Genomic DNA, 16,069 nt, shown 5'->3' with positions numbered 1-16,069 from the left:
CGATTCCAGGCCCCTATCTTCTATACACTCAGCATTTCGTTCTGCAGGTTATCCATCTATACAATCTCCCATTTGTGTCTGATACACGCCCCACTACCGGCGCCTTGGGCCAAGTGTCTGTGTATTCGTCATTTTCCACACCCTGCCAGGGATCCCATATCTTTGGAATTTTAAGGGGTCATCCCCAGGCTTTACATATAAGATCTTCAGCCTGACAGCACCAGCCCATGGTAGACTCCTATGTTTTCTCCAGCGGGACGTTTGCCCTACCCAATGGTGAACAATATCTTGCCCAGCCAACAGTAGCACTGTGTTACATAGGAGAAGCAAAGATCTATTCATGGTTATTTCTCCCCATATTCCCAGCATTACCAATAAGGGGGGGGGATAAATGGTATTAACGGACAAATAGGGTGTGGGGAACTCTGCGGAGGTGGGATGCAGCGTATACCTGATGGCCTGATGCCCTGGAAAGGTACCAAACATTGGCGCGCTCATCTTCCCTGAGACAGCTGATTTGAGATATCCTACAAACCAGTGTAGCAGGTCCGTCCCTAGAGCAGGCCCTGTGTTCGATGGAGAGGGGGTGATGTGCAACAAATGGCTTATAACCACAGGTGGATGCACATGGCAGGAGTAAATGTTCCTTGTAATTTTCACTTAATGGAAGAACTTGAAGAAGGCCAGAAAGGAGTAGGCGATAGTACTGCTTGCTGGGGCCTTGAAGAGGATGAATATATGACAATAACAAGGTCGAAGGCACAAAGGAATTGTGAAAAATGAATATACAGGTTGAAAATAGAATGTGGACCTAAATATCCAGAGGCACCACCAAGAGTTTGATTTGTAACAAAAATGAGTATGAATGGAATAAACAATTCAAATGGAATGGTAGATTCCCGAAGCATACCAGTTTTAGCAAACTGGCACAAATCTTTTTGCACTTCAATAGCTGCAGTGTATAATTATGGGCAAAGAAAACATGAAGCTTCCACAACCTCTGGAAAAATAAACTTACAGCAATTAATTTTTGCTGTAACAACAACAACCTTCTTCTCATATTGATGTCATCATTAAACTTCACATTGCAGAGCACCCGCATATTTATAGGAATTTTGGTTGATGGGGTCATAAGTGTGTGGGCTGCATGTTGTAAAAATATCCCTTAATGGTAAACCAATATGAATATGTCCATTCTGTTTTTTAGGCACAAAATGAAATGGAGAACAAGTGCAGCAGTTGTTTTTCTTCATAACCAAGGAGCTTAGGGCCTAATTACGAGTTTGGAGGTCCATAGGACCTCACGGTGGCAGTCAGGGACTGCTGCACCAGTGGTCTGACCGCTGTATCTTAAGAATGGCAGTAGGAACCCATGGGACCACCGCTAGAGATCCATGATCCTTGGCATCGGTCTTGAGGACGCAATATACCGGTGGTACAGCTGCGGCAACGGCAAGCATATTACAAGTTTCCTCTCCACCAACGATCTCATGGCGGTTCTCATGCCATAAAGGTGCTGGCGGTGAGGCAACAAAGGGGGTCCTACAGAGCCCCCTCTTGCCCCTGTGCATAGTGGTGCATGCAAGGGAGCACATGTTGTGCCCCCTGTGTGCATGCACCCCTGTGTCTGCACAGCGTAGACTGCACAGTACATGCATTAACGGTCCAGTGGCAGTACAGTTCTAAACCTCACATATGAGCCTTTGTAATGCACCACTTTGGTACACCATGACGCCCACCTGCCAGACCACAAAATAACTAATAATCTGGCAAGTGGGCGGCTGTCAACTTTGGTGGTCTTGCAGAGGGGCACTGGCATGGCGGCAAGTTCCAAGACCGCTAAAAGTCATACTTAGGCCCTATGTCTTTTTTATCATGGGCCTGGAGTAGCTTTGAGTTGGATTCCTAGTTTTACAAGATGAATGCATGACATGGAAGCCCAATTACTGGAGCTAAAGCCAAGTACAAATGCTTTATTCATCTTGCTTAGCAAATGAGCTGCAGTTAAAATGTTCATTGTTTAATGTAGCAGGTACATGTTCATATTGTTGAATATTATTTGCCGAGGTGTGGGTAGCGACAACTAGCGCTGTCAGAAAATTTGGTCAGGTCAGGATTGTTTTGATGACTAGTATTTATGAACCAGAGAAGAGGAGGTTATGTTATGTTATGTTAAAAGCATTTATTAAGCGCATGTATACCGACGGTTTCATGGCGCTGGTAACATACAATGGCAAGCATTTGTTTACAGTCTTTGTTCAAATAAACCATACTTTTAAGTGAAGCAAAAAATGCAAATAGATGTATGGCTATATGATTCTGAGATTAAAGCTAGTCTTCAAATAGAAATAAAATGTGGAAAGTGTCAAGTCACCTATGGCCAATGAGAGTTTACACTGTATACCTGTCCAAAAAATGCAGACCCTTAAAGATTCCAAAATGATATGTAGTAGAGTACCCTTTGACCTAACCCTCTAAGACATTCATCAGTAGAGGTCTTAACAATGCCAAATTACCACATCCTAGGGAAATAAGCTTATGTATCAGCTCCAGATGGATCAGTCAATACTTAGCTTGAATTGCAACATCAGTGGGATGCTGGCAGGCTGCCCCCAGTCATTATCACCCAGTTTGCCTAATTACAGTTCTCATTTCTCACTCAAATCACTGAGCTGGGGCTGATTGTTGTCTCCAGTGGTTTTGTTCTCTGCTATATCTAGAGTGGTGCCAATATAGCAAGACAAGAGAGATCTAATCTTTAAGTTTCATAAGAAATGGCTTCCTGACAATTTGTATTGCTACATCAGTTCCAGGAAAGGCATCAACCACTTCTTGGTCCATATGTCCTCAAGTTTGGAGATGTCCAGCGGGCCACATTTTCGATAGCCTTCTGCTTTTCCCAAATCTGGCAAGGCCTTCAAATCCCATAGCTGTGTTTCTAGGGTCACTTTATTTCCTAGTCCAATACATGCAGGGGTTTCCCCAGGTCCAACTCACCATCACCGTAGGGAACGGGAGGTTCTCAAATTTTCTTGCTACCACATAATTGCCATACATAACCCCCTGATCCATAGCCCATCTGTAGGAGAGTAGGGTCTGCTATCCTATGGTCACCCCAAATTTTTGCTTTTTGCTTCACTGGTTTATGACTTAATGTGGCTGTGGGCCTGCTAATCAGACCCACAGCCTGCTGTTCTCTCTCTAAATTATTGCCAATGTACTTTAGGTGCATTACGAAATTGGAACTGGTTCACCTTATTGGCCCCTGTAACAGTGTACCCAGGTACCCAGGGCATAGGTGCTTCCAAGGCCTACCAGGGGCTGCAGCACGTATTGTGCCACCCCTGGCCTGGCCTCCATATTTGACACAACTGGCTGATCACTCAGCTGGGGTAAGTCGGTGTAACCACCCCTTACTTAGGTGTAGTATGCCTATGCCTAACCTAAAATGGACACATATGTTCCTATCAGCCACTCCTATGGAAGGCCTCATCAATCCTGGAGGCAGAGTGCTTGGAAATATGTGAGATGGTGCTCTGGCATGAGCTGAGCCTGTCTGCAGCTTTCGGAACCATGTCCTTTAGCTGTTTCATGATACTGCCATACCATATACTCTTAAGTGCATTATGAACCTCGCGGTTAAATGCTATCTTTGGTTTGGCTTTATCAAAACATGTCGAGTAAGGTGTCATACGAATTGGAATACTACCCCCTCGCCAGTTCTGGCGACGGGGGTAGCATTCCACCCTTCTAGAGGGACACGACATGTACCTAGCCTGAACCCCGGTTAAAGTTAAACAGAGCCTCAGCATCACAAAATGGATGCTGCCACCACAGACACAAGTCTGACCTGCTGCTGGGAGTCCTTCCAGCAAGGGCAGCTTGGACAGAGGGTTTCCTGCCTTGGGAGGTGCTAGCACCACCCCAGACAGGATTTTGTGTATTGGGTAGGACAGGGCTGAATAGAATCAGACATGCCTGGGGCACACAAGGTGTCCCTGTGCATATGCCAGTTCAAACCGGTGCTGGGGCTTTCCAGCCCCAGTCTTGGCGCGAAGCTGGACAAAGGAAAGGGGGTGTAACCACCCCCCTTCCTAGTCCCACCCAGAGGAGGGACCTAGTAGGTGATCCGGCCCCCAGATTTGGAATAAGAGTAGGAGCTGTGTCCTTAGACTTCAGATCATCCTGAACTCGACTTGAAATACAGAAAAAACTTGGACTTCGACATTCTGCTGCACAGAAGACTGAAGAGAATCTCCCTTGTGGCCAAGGAGTGACGACCCTGTGAATACAGGCACCAACCAGCAACTCGACGTCTGCTTTGCCGCCGCCTCCCGCCGGAGCCCGAGCCCAGAGCCTGACAAGACCCAGACTCCCAGACATCTCAGAGCCCGATCCACAGTCCCTGAAAAGAAGAGACCCATGGAGGCACCGAGAGACGTGGGACCGGACATCTTGGAAGACCCCCGAAGAGCTGACTGCGCAGCACTTGAGGCACCCTCGATGCTGTGCTTTAGGGTTTGAGAAGCCCCCACACCAAGCAGAATTTTCACCGAAGATCATCCCCCCAGCATCTCCACGATCTGCGTGGGGCCCTTTTGCACTTTGCCACTCAACGCGCCATCCCGGTCACTTGCCACGCGGCTAGTGGCCATCTTGGCGACGAAAAGTATGACTTATACTGCTGGTCTGGTTGCTCCAGACTGGCCCTTGCTCCCCTGAAAAGGAGCACCCGCTCTGACCTTGCTTGGTCCGAGTGAGAAGCTTGAATCGATTCCTGCGTGACTTGTTTTTGCAAAGGCCTGTTTGCTCCAATCAAGTTGCCGACACCGCCATCAGCGAGAGCCATCGTGGGACAGCTCGTGATCAACTTCTGAATGTCCTTGACCTCTTCGTGTCCACGTGGCTGCAGAGACAATCTTCACTTCATCACCTGTTTGCACCCGACATCGCCTGGTTCCATCCTGGTTCCACGGTAGTCACTGGCTAGTGACTTTGGACATTGTCCCCTCTGCTTTCAGGTCTTCACCTCTTCAGATCCACCTTTGGATCCACCGGAACTCTTCACGACGACCCGCCTGCAGCATCTTCAGCTCCAAGGACCATCGACCTGCGTGACGAAACCCGACACTACATCGCACCTGTGCACCCGCTTCCTGTGGGTGAGGTAACTCAGCAACGCCGGTGTTTCCACACTGGTATATACCTCTAGTGCCTGTGTCTAAAGTTTTATCCTTGTAGGTCCATCGGAAGGTTCCTTAAACACTAACTTTGTAACTTTTACGCACCGTTGACATTGCATTGGTGTATGCATGCACTTTGAGCGCTGCACCCGAGTCCCGCGGGCCTTTCCCGACTTCATCACTGCTAGTCTCGAACAGCTCCAGCGATTCCCCAGGCCCTAGGCCTCTTCACTTTCCCCATAGTGGTTCTTATACCACTATTTTAGTATATGGTTTAGGTGGCCCCTAGGGCTCATCCATAATTGTGCAACTTTTGTATATTTAAACTGTGTTTTGTTTTAACGCATTTGCTTCTGTGCTGATAAAGAGTATAGGGGATATTTGTAGAAATAAATCTATATATATTTTCAATATATGTCTGTGTGGTGTCCATTCATTTGGTATTCAAGGGGATTGTGTATGGTAACCCAGCTTGCTGCACATGCCTTTACAGAGTTTAGCCTAAGACTGCTTAGTCCATGCTACCCCATGGATAGCTTGTCTATAAGGTTGACTTTACAACCTCCACCATAAGGGTTGCTTGGCATGATACAAGGTGATCACTAGAAATAGTGAGCATCATATATCAGGCCAACTTCTCACATTGGTGAGCAGCAGATTGGGATTTGAGCTTGCTGTTGTTTTACCATTACAATCTTTGGAGAGTATCATTTGAAAGATCATACAGGTACCTGATAGGTACACTAAAACAAGACTAGTATACTTAAGTTCTACTGAACTTAGTTGTTGTAGAGGATAGGGAGTAGCACACCCTGACTACAACTACTAGATAGGTTTGGTAGGCAAACAGTAGTGTAGGTAGATTGCAACATATCCACCCACACTAGAGCAATGTCTGGAGCAGAGGGATCCACTGGACCTATCTCTGTTGAGAGTGAGCCTCCAAGGGCACCATCCAAATTTGCTATCTTTACTTTTAAAGAACTGAGGCAGCTGTGTTCCTTAAGAGGAATCAAAACGGGTCCTAGCCCTACAGCAAGTCACCTCAGAGAGCTTTTAGACCAGTCTGAAGCTCTAAAGACCTCCAAACCAGGCCCCTCAGGGACTGGAGAGGGAGGCTCTCCCACTGAAGATGACAACACTGACACTCCTGCCCCTGTCATCCAGATAGATGAGGAAGACCAGGTCACTGGAGATACTCAGCCAGAGGATGAGGAAGAAGAGGAGGAGGAGGAGGAAAGTGGGTCTGATGATGAGAGAAATAGTTAGGTGCTAGTCAGCAGGCTTAACCTGGCTAACTTAAGCACATTTGGGACTGAAAGTGGGTCCAACCCCTTCAGACCCCCAAGTGGACTTAACCAGGAGCAAAGGAGGAGAAGGAATCACTCAGGTGAGTCCAATGCCTCCCAAGCTTCTAGAGGTTCTCATGGACACTCCAGAAGGGAGCTGTCTAGCCCTCAGAGAAGGGAACATGAGGCCAAAATGAGAGAGGCTGAACTTAGGATCTAGAAGCAAGAATTAGAAGTTGCCCTGGCCAAAGAGAAGCTTGCTAGAGCAAGACAGCCTAGAGAGAGTGGATTAGGATCCACTGGTGGCAGCAGTATCCAAAAGGATAAAGACAGGTCCTATGACAATAGAAACCTGAGTATGATTGTGCCCCCCTACAAGAGTGGGGATGACATCCACAAATGGATGACTGCACTTGAGAGAGCCTGCAAAGTACAGCAGGTCCCTCAGGATCAGTGGGCAGCAATCTTGTGGCTCTCCTTTGAAGGTAGAGGCCGAGACAGACTCCTCACAGTTAGTGATGGGGACTCTAGAAACTACCTGGTCCTGAAGAGTGCTCTGATTGATGGGTTAGGCTTAACCACTGAACAGTACAGGTTAATGTTCAGAGACACCCAGAAGACACAGACATAGGACTGGTCCGAATTTGTTGAATGTGCCACTAAGGCTCTGGAGGGCTGGTTGCTGGGAAGTAAGGTTACAGACTATGAAGGATTGTACAATTTGCTTATGAGAGAACAGATTTTAAATAACTGTCAGAACCAGCAGTTGCATCAACATTTGGTTGACTCAGATCTAACCTCTCCCCAAGAATTGGGAAAGAGGGCAGACAAATGGGTTAGAACCGGAGTTAAGCAAAAGAACCAGAACCAGAACCAGGGTGGTGACCAGAAGAAAACAGACCAGAAGGGTGAGGAGCAGAAAGCTAAAGACCAGAAGTCTTCAACAGGGCCCCAAACTAATACTGAGGGTGGGTCCCAAACTTCCAAGAAAAAGAGGAAAGAAGGTCAAAGAAAACCCTGGTGTAGTTTTTGTAAAAACACCTCTCACTAGACAAGTGAGTGTAAAAAGGGTGTAGCCCCCAACACTGTAGCCCCTAAGGCACCTGCACCCACTAGTACAGTTGGCAGTGTTGGTCCACAGACTAAGGGGGTAGTAGGTATCACCTTGGGAACTGAGGGAGATTCTGGCCTAGTCAGAACCCCTACACAGGCTGTTCTGATCTGTGATGTGGAGATTGATTTGTCCACTACTGTCAGTCCCAGTAATCTGGGCAAGTACAGGCAGACGCCTTTGATTAATGATAAAGTGGCTCAAGCATACAGGGACACATGTGCCAGTGTCACCATGGTGACACCTAGCTTTGTGGACCCTGGACAATACCTGCCAGGTGATAATTACCTGGTGACCAATGCCAGCAATGTCACTACTACACATAGTGTGGCACTTGTTAACTTTTCCTGGGGAGGGGTAACTGGCCTAAAAAGAGTTGTGGTTAGTGCTGATCTCCCAGTAGAATGTTTGTTGGGCAATGACCTGGAGAACTCTCTATGGTCAGAAGTTGAGTACAGGACTCATGCAGAGATGTTAGGGATATCATCACATGTCCTTAATGTGACCTGGTCACAGGCCAAAAAGTGCCTCTCTGAACCTCAGGTCTTGGATCCTGGAACAATGGACCAAGTACCTTCCAAGAAGAAGAACAGAAGGGTAAAGGCTGTGCCTTCCCAACTGCCTACAAGTGAGGATCAGCCTTCACAGGAAGATGATCTTGAGACCCCTGAAGGAACTGTCCCTGAAGAGCTTGAACCTGATCAGGTTGAGTTTTTGGGGACAGGGGGACCTTCTAGGGCAGACTTGGGGCAGGGGCAGTTAACCTGTCCTTCCCTTGAACCCCTCAGACAGCAGGCTGCTGCTGAGGCTGCTGGGAATGCTCAAGGTACCCATAAAGTATATTGGGATGATGGGCTCCTTTATTCAGAGGGTAGAGACCCCAAGCCTGGTACAACCAGGAGGTTGGCCATACCTCTGCAGTTTAGGGGCTTCCTTCTCACCTTGGCACATGATATTCCCTTAGCAGGACACCTAGGCCAGAACAAAACTTGGGACAGACTTGTCTGTCACTTTCACTGGCCTCACATGTCAGAAGATACAAATGAGTTTTGTCGCTCCTGTGTAACCTGCCAAGCAAGTGGCAAAGCAGGCGGTACCACAAAGGCCCCCCTGATACCACTACCTGTGGTGGGGGTGCCCTTTGAAAGAGTGGGGATTGACATTGTTGGTCCAATGGATCCCCCTACAGCATCTGGGCACAGATTCATACTGGTGGTGGTGGACCATGCCACCAGGTACCCAGAGGTAATTCCACTTAGGACCACAACAGCTCCTGTTGTGGCCAGGGCCTTACTTGGAGTTTTCTCCAGAGTGGGGTTTCCTAAGGAGGTAGTATCTGATAGAGGTGCCAACTTCATGTCAGGATACTTAACAGCTATGTGGAAGGAATGTGGTGTCAACTACAAGTTCACCCCTCCCTATCATCCACAATGCAATGGGCTTGTTGAAAGATTCAACAAGACCCTCAAGGGCATGATCAAAGGATTACCTGAAAAGCTCAGGCAAAGATGGGATATCCTTCTGCCCTGCCTTCTGTTTGCTTTCAGAGAGGTCCCACAAAAGGGGGTTGGCTTCATCCCCTTTGAATTGTTGTTTGGGCACCCTGTAAGAGGACCCCTATGTCTGGTGAGGGAAGGATGGGAGTTACCTCTCAAAAAGCCCAAGCAAGACATAGTGGACTATGTACTTGGTCTCTGCTCCAGGATGGCTGAGTATATGGAGAAGGCATCCAAAAACCTTGAGGCTAGCCAGGAATTACAGAAAGCCTGGCATGACCAAAAGGCTGTCCTGACTGAGTACGAGCCTGGACAGAAGGTATGGGTGTTGGAGCCAGTGGCCCCAGCAGCACTCCAAGACAAATGGTCTGGACCCCATACAATCATTGAGAAAAAGGGAGAGGTTACCTACTTAGTGGTCCTAGGAACTCCCAGGAGCCCCCACAGGGTGCTCCATGTTAACAGGCTGAAAGCATATGTTGACAGGGCAGACATGGGCTTGCTCATGGCTACAGATGAGGGGCAGGAGGAAGAGAGTGACCCTCTCCCAGACCTGCTGACTCAGAACCCTGAGGATGGATCAGTTGATGGTGTGGCCTTAGATGGCAGCCACACTGAACATCAGCAACATGACTGTAGACAGGTTTTGCAGTCATATCGACATATGTTCTCCCTGACACCCAGTCAGACTAACTGGTGTACCCATGTGGTGGACACTGGTGATAGTCTTCCTATAAAGAACAAAATTTACGGGCAACCTGACCATGTCAGAGATTGTATCAAGACTGAGGTGCAAAAGATGCTGGAATTAGGTGTCATTGAGCCTTCAGAGAGCCCCTGGGCTAGCCCAGTGGTTCTGGTCCCCAAACCTCACACCAAAGATGGGAAGAGAGAGATGAGGTTCTGTGTGGATTACAGAGGACTCAATGCTGTCACCAGGACAGATGCACACCCTATTCCAAGGGCAGATGAGCTCATTGGCAAATTGGCTTCTGCCAAGTATTTGAGCACATTTGACTTGACAGCTGGCTACTGGCAAATCAGGTTAGCTGAGGAGTCTAAAGCCAAGACAGCATTTTCTACCCCAGGTGGACATTATCAATTTGTGGTAATGCCCTTTGGTTTGAAAAATGCACCTTCCAAAGGTTGGTGAATCAAGTCCTTACTGGGTTGGATGACTTTTGCGCAGCATATCTGGATGATATTGCTGTCTTCAGCTCCACCTGGGAGGATCACCTGGTCCACCTGAAGGAAGTGCTAGAGGCTCTGCAAAAGGCAGGCCTCACTATCAAGGCAACCAAGTGGCAGATAGGGCAGAGTAAGGTTGTATACTTGGGCCACCTTGTAGGTGGAGGCCAAGTTCAACCACTGGAGAGTAAGATCCGGACCATAAAGGACTGGTCCCCTCCAACTACCCAGACTCAGGTCAGAGCTTTCTTGGGCCTGACTGGGTACTACAGGAAGTTTGTTAAGAACTATGGGTCCATTGTGACTCTTCTTAATGATCTGACATCTAAGAAGATGCCCAAAAAGATTCAGTGGACAGAATACTGTCAACAGGCATGTGATGACCTGAAGAAGGCCATGTGCTCTGCACCTATCCTGAAGAGTCCTGACTACTCAAGAGAGTTCATTGTCCAAACAGACGCTTCTGAGTTGGGAGTGGGAGCTGTGCTTTCACAACTTAATGTAGATGGTCAAGACCAGCCCATTGCTTTTATTAGCAGAAGGCTGACCCCCAGAGAGAAACGTTGGTCAGCCATTGAGAGGGAGGCCTTTGCTGTGGTGTGGGCCCTGAAGAAGTTGAGACCATACTTGTTTGGCACTCACTTCAAGATTCAGACCAACCATAAGCCCCTCTTATGGCTTAATCAGATGAAGGGTGAAACCCCCAAACTGCTCAGGTGGTCCATTTCCCTACAGGGGATGGACTTTACAGTGGAGCACCGCCCAGGGACTGACCATGGTAATGCAGATGGTCTCTCCAGGTACTTCCACTTAGAACATGAAGACACAACTGGTCAAGGTTAGTCTAATGTCCCTGCGTTTGGGGGGGGGTTGTGTGGGAGAGTAGGGTCTGCTATCCTATGGTCACCCCAAATTTTTGCTTTTTGCTTCACTAATTTATGACTTAATGTGGCTGTGGGCCTGCTAATCGGACCCACAGCCTGCTGTTCTCTCTCTAAATTATTGCCAATGTACTTTAGGTGCATTACGAAATTGGAACTGGTTCACCTTATTGGCCCCTGCAACAGTTTACCCAGGTACCCAGGGCATAGGTGCTTCTAAGGCCTACCAGGGACTGCAGCACGTATTGTGCCACCCCTGGCCTGGCCTCCATATTTGACACAACTGGCTGATCAGCTGGGGTAAGTCGGTGTAACCACCCCTTACTTAGGTGTAGTATGCCAATGCCTAACCTAAAATGGACACATATGTTCCTATCAGCCACTCCTATGGAAGGCCTCATCAATCCTGGAGGCAGAGTGCTTGGAAATATGTGAGATGGTGCTCTGGCATGAGCTGAGCCTGTCTGCAGCTTTCGGAACCATGTCCTTTAGCTGTTTCATGATACTGCCATACCATATACTCTTAAGTGCATTATGAACCTCGCGGTTAAATGCTATCTTTGGTTTGGCTTTATCAAAACATGTCTAGTAAGGTGTCATACGAATTGGAATACTACCCCCTCGCCAGTTCTGGCGACGGGGGTAGCATTCCACCCTTCTAGAGGGACACGACATGTACCTAGCCTGAACCCCGGTTAAAGTTAAACAGAGCCTCAGCATCACAAAATGGATGCTGCCACCCCAGACACAAGTCTGACCTCCTACTGCTGGGAGTCCTTCCAGCGAGGGCAGCTTGGACAAAGGGTTTCCTGCCTTGGGAGGTGGTAGCACCACTCCAGACAGGATTTTGTGTATTGGGTAGGACAGGGCTGAATAGAATCAGACATGCCTGGGGCACACAAGGTGTCCCTGTGCATATGCCAGTTCAAACCGGTGCTGGGGCTTTCCAGCCCCAGTCTTGGCGTGAAGCTGGACAAAGGAAAGGGGGTGTAACCACCCCCCTTCCTGGTCCCACCCAGAGGAGGGACCTAGTAGGTGATCCGGCCCCCAGATTTGGAATAAGAGTATGAGCTGTGTCCTTAGACTTCAGATCATCCTGAACTCGACTTGAAATACAGAAGAAACTTGGACTTCGACATTCTGCTGCACAGAAGACTGAAGAGAATCTCCCTTGTGGCCAAGGAGTGATGACCCTGTGAATACAGGCACCAACCAGCAACTCAATGTCTGCTTTGCCGCCACCTCCCGCCGGAGCCCGAGCCCAGAGCCTGACAAGACCCAGACTCCCAGACATCTCAGAGCCCGATCCACAGTCCCTGAAAAGAAGAGACCCGTGGAGGCACCGAGAGACATGGGACCAGACATCTTGGAAGACCCCCGAAGAGCTGACTGCGCAGCACTCAAGGCACCCTCGATGCTGTGCTTTGGGGTTTTAGAAGCTCCATCACCGAGCAGCATTTGCACCGAAGATCAGCCCCCAGCATCTCCACGATCTGCGTGGGGACCTTTTGCACTTTGCCACTTGACGCGCCATCCTGGTCACTTGCCACGCGGCTAGTGGCCATCTTGGCAATGAAAACTACAACTTACACTGCTGGTCTGGTTGCTCTAGACTGGTCCTTGCTCCCCTGAAAAGGAGCACCCGCTCTGACCTTGCTTGGTCCGAGTGAGAAGCTTGAATCGATTCCTGCATGACTTGCTTTTGCCAAGGCCTGTTTGCTCCAATCAAGTTGCCGACACCGCCATCAGCGAGAGCCGTCGTGGGACAGCTCGTGATCGACTCCTGGACGTCCTTGACCTCTTCGTGTCCACGTGGCTGCAGAGACAATCTTCACTTCATCACCTGTTTGCACCCGACATCGCCTGGTTCCATCCTGGTTCCACTGTAGTCACTGGCTAGTGACTTTGGACATTGTCCCCTCTGCTTTCAGGTATTCACCTCTTCAGATACACCCTTGGATCCACCGGAACTCTTCACGACGACCCGCCTGCAGCATCTTCAGCTCCAACCTGCGTGACGAAACCCGACACTACTTCGCACCTGTGCACCCGTTTCCTGTGGGTGAGGTAACTCAGCAACGCCAGTGTTCCCACACTGGTGTACACCTCTAGTGCCTGTGTCTAAAGTTTTATCCTTGTAGGTCCATCGGAAGATTCCTTAAACACTAACTTTGTAACTTTTACGCACCATTGACATTGCCTTGGTGTATGGGTGCACTTTGAGCACTGCACCCGAGTCCCGCGGGCCTTTCCCGACTTCATCACTGCTAGTCTCGAACAGCTCCAGCGATTCCCCAGGCCCTAGGCCTCTTCACTTTCCCCATAGTGGTTCTTATACCACTATATTAGTAAATGGTTTAGGTGGCCCCTAGGGCTCATCCATATTTGTTCAACTTTTGTATATTTAAACTGTGTTTTGTTTTAACGCATTTGCTTCTGTGCTGATAAAGAGTATAGGGGATATTTGTAGAAATAAATCTATATATATTTTCAATATATATCTGTGTGGTGTCCTTTCATTTGGTATTCAAGGGGATTGTGTATGGTAAAACAGCTTGCTTCACATGCCTTTACAGAGTTTAGCCTAAGACTGCTTAGTTCATGCTACCCCTAGGATAGCTTGTCTATAAGGTTGACTTTACAACCTCCACCATAAGGGTTGCTTGGCATGATGCAAGGTGATCACTAGAACTAGTGAGCATCATATATCAGGCCAACTTCTCACACCATCTATCTGCCATCAAAGATGTCTCTCTCTGAGCGGCAAATGACCAGTCATTAACTAACAGCATTTGTGTGGCCCAGTAACAGAGACCTAGTTCTAGGAGGGTGTTACCATCCTTGGAAAGTTTCCTGGCCAGGGAGGATCAGGCTATTATTGATCACACTACATTCCTTAGTACCAAGCATCTCTTCACATCTACTGGTTTTAGAAAGAGGACTGAGACATCAAAAAGCTAATTCTGCAGTATGTAGAGGAATTTCTGAAGAAATATCACTTTAGAGAGCACCGATCCCTATATTAGCAATAGTGGGAACCTGTGCAAGTGTCCCACAGCCCTTTTATATTGCAACAATATATGTCCCAGTTTGTGGTCAATTTTGGTGGAGAAGTGTGGCTCACTGGTTAGAGGCGGCAGACCCGTAAGCAGAGAATGGCCCGGGACCAGGGTTCGATTCCCGACGCGGCAGGGTTGTGGACCAAGGTCAGCGGACTCGATAATTCTCGCCTCGGTGCCTACTCTAGTCAGAGACCACATGCGGCAACTCTGGGCATCAGCTTGCCTCATCTTCACAACGGCCCCCCCAGATCGCCGGGGATGCTTGGTCGCACCTTAGAGATACCCATCTGGGACCATCTCTCAGGGTGAGCCAGGACGGGTTCCCCAGCGGTCGAAGCATGGAGATACTCCTCCGGGAGTCGATTCCTAGCGCTATATAAACCCTCAATTAAATTAAATTAAATTAAAATTTTTGGATCCAGGGGCACACAGATCCCTAAGTACGTAAAACCCCTCTCCTGGCCGGTCAGGGGGTAAGAGAATCCCTTGTCTGGTTGCAATCTCTAAGCGGATATGTGATGGATTTCATTCAGTTTATATGGATACCCGTGTAGTTCCCGAAAGCCCTAAAGATCTCAAGGGTTCTCTGGATAGATTTCTCTGGGTCTGCGAGGTATAGAAGGATGTCATCCATATACAGAGAAATAATGTCCTCCCACTCTTAATCGCACCACAGTGTCTGGATCAGGCCATCACAGTGAAACCAATTAGCCATTTGTTTCACTAAATTTGCAAAACACAGAGGGAATAGGAGACATCCCTGCCAGGTGCCCCTGCCCAATACAAACTCTCCAGAGAGAGCACCATTCACCTAGACCCAGGCAGCCAAACTCCTCTAGCAAAGGTGTATCTAGGCCAAAAAAAGAAGGACTGGAGGCCATCCACTGGAGCTGTACCAATAGATAGACCCATTCTAGGGAACTGAATACCCTTTCTGCGTCCAGCGCAAAGAGCACTGCAGCCCCCTCGCAACTCCACACATCCGAACAATCACCAGATATTGTGACTTGGAAGCCTATATGTCTTGAATGCAAATTGGTCCAGGGTGATTAAACTGCCAATCACCTGCATCAGGGATTTTGCCAGGACCTTGGCTAAAACGTTTGTTTCACTTTTCAGTGGAGATATTGGCCTATAGATCACACAGTCATCTGGGGCTTTCCTGGTTTTTGAATGAGGACTATAGTCAACTGCTATAGGTTTAGTGGGAGTTTCTCCTTGGCACTTGGTTTATACAACATATACTTAATTGGCTGTATCACTTTTTCTCATGCATTAAATATTCTGGAGGTAGAGCATTGGGACTCATGGACTTCCAGTCTTGAGTTGAGTTAGGGCCTCTATGACCTATCCCTCTTGATTGTCAACTTCCAGGTTCTTCTTGACATCTCTTCCATGGGGGAGACTGAAATGCCATTTATTGAGTCACGCAGGTCTCTCTGTGCTCCTCCAAAATACTAGGAAGTGTATAATTTTCCCAGGAACTACAGAAATGCCTGAGCGATGTTCCCGACTGAGTCCACCAAAGGGCTATTTTTAGCATGCACTCTGTGCACTTATCTCTGACTCACTACCTTCTTGGCCAGCCATGCAAGGATTTTCCCAGTCTAGTTCGCTACTTTATTTACCCTGCTCTGTTTTGCTCTATAGAGTGTTTTAGCCCCTTTATGCAGAAGGCTCCTGTATTCCTCCCTGAGCTGTGTTATTCGTGTGGCTTGTTTGAGGTCTGGTGAAGATGCGTACCTTACTTTATAATTTTGGAATTCCATAACTATTATCCCCTTTTCTCTCCTTTTCCCTGTTACATGAGAGATACTTTTGGCTCTCAGTACTGCCTCCCAGAGGATCTCCCCAGTAGT

The 16,069-nt window shown here is 48.2% G+C and overlaps 1 pseudogene; it reads left to right on the top strand.

The window, feature by feature from the left end:
- The first annotated feature begins 627 nt into the window (after window positions 1-627).
- On the top strand, window positions 628-1,027 carry LOC144753192 (ubiquitin-conjugating enzyme E2 variant 2 pseudogene; annotated as a pseudogene).
- Window positions 1,028-16,069: the final 15,042 nt, after the last annotated feature.

This window comes from Lissotriton helveticus, chromosome 5_1 (assembly GCF_964261635.1).
Source record: "Lissotriton helveticus chromosome 5_1, aLisHel1.1, whole genome shotgun sequence".
Taxonomy (NCBI): domain Eukaryota; kingdom Metazoa; phylum Chordata; class Amphibia; order Caudata; family Salamandridae; genus Lissotriton; species Lissotriton helveticus.
The sequence above is the reverse complement of the archived record's forward strand: the minus strand, read 5'-3'. Positions and strand labels throughout refer to the sequence as shown.